The sequence below is a fragment of the Penaeus monodon genome, chromosome 33 (assembly GCF_015228065.2).
Source record: "Penaeus monodon isolate SGIC_2016 chromosome 33, NSTDA_Pmon_1, whole genome shotgun sequence".
Classification (NCBI taxonomy): Eukaryota; Metazoa; Arthropoda; class Malacostraca; order Decapoda; family Penaeidae; genus Penaeus; species Penaeus monodon.
The window spans coordinates 23,917,525-23,918,089 of record NC_051418.1 but is presented as its reverse complement, the minus strand read 5'-3'; the positions used below and the strand labels follow the sequence as shown (position 1 = coordinate 23,918,089).

Here is a 565-nt window from a genome sequence, read left to right as displayed (position 1 = left end):
CGAGGGCTCCCTGCCTCCCCTCGCCCTGGCCATCACACGTTAGCTCCACAGGTGGGCTGACGCTGGCGGCTTTTCCCCTCACCTGTGACTTTCTGTCGCGTCGCCTTCCATTCTCACCTCACTTCGCCTGCCCTTTCGACCCTCCGAGAAACGGAGGGTCTCTCACCTTCCTCGATTTCCCCTCACGATACTTTTATAGCGGAGATTTCGCCATATTGATGAAGGTGTATGTATCTTTTTACGATTAAAAAAAATATATTAATATACGATCTAGCAACCCACGCTCACACACACACGTTGGGCGGGAACAACGAGCGGCACAGCAGTCTGAGTTGGGCTTTGAGAGGAGGAGGTGACGCTCGCTCGCGGAAGAAACTTCGGACTTGTGTTATAAATGTGACTGTTCTTCAGGCGTTGTTCATGTTCTTCGGAAGTTCACTGAGTCGCACGTGAATGGTATGTATTTTCGTTAGAAGTGCAGTACTTTGAGTAGTCTAGCTCTAGAAAAGCTAAAAATTTAATTGTGTAATTCCATTTCATTTTTCATTTTTCATTTCAAAACATA

The 565-nt window shown here is 47.1% G+C and overlaps 1 long non-coding RNA gene across 1 annotated transcript in view; it reads left to right on the top strand.

Moving 5' to 3' along the window:
* The first annotated feature begins 352 nt into the window (after positions 1-352).
* LOC119593899 overlaps positions 353-565 on the top strand; it is a 45,063-nt gene continuing 44,850 nt past the window's right edge. The window contains exon 1 of the long non-coding RNA XR_005230572.1: positions 353-456. This is a non-coding gene — a long non-coding RNA (uncharacterized LOC119593899). The remainder of the gene's footprint in view (positions 457-565) is intronic.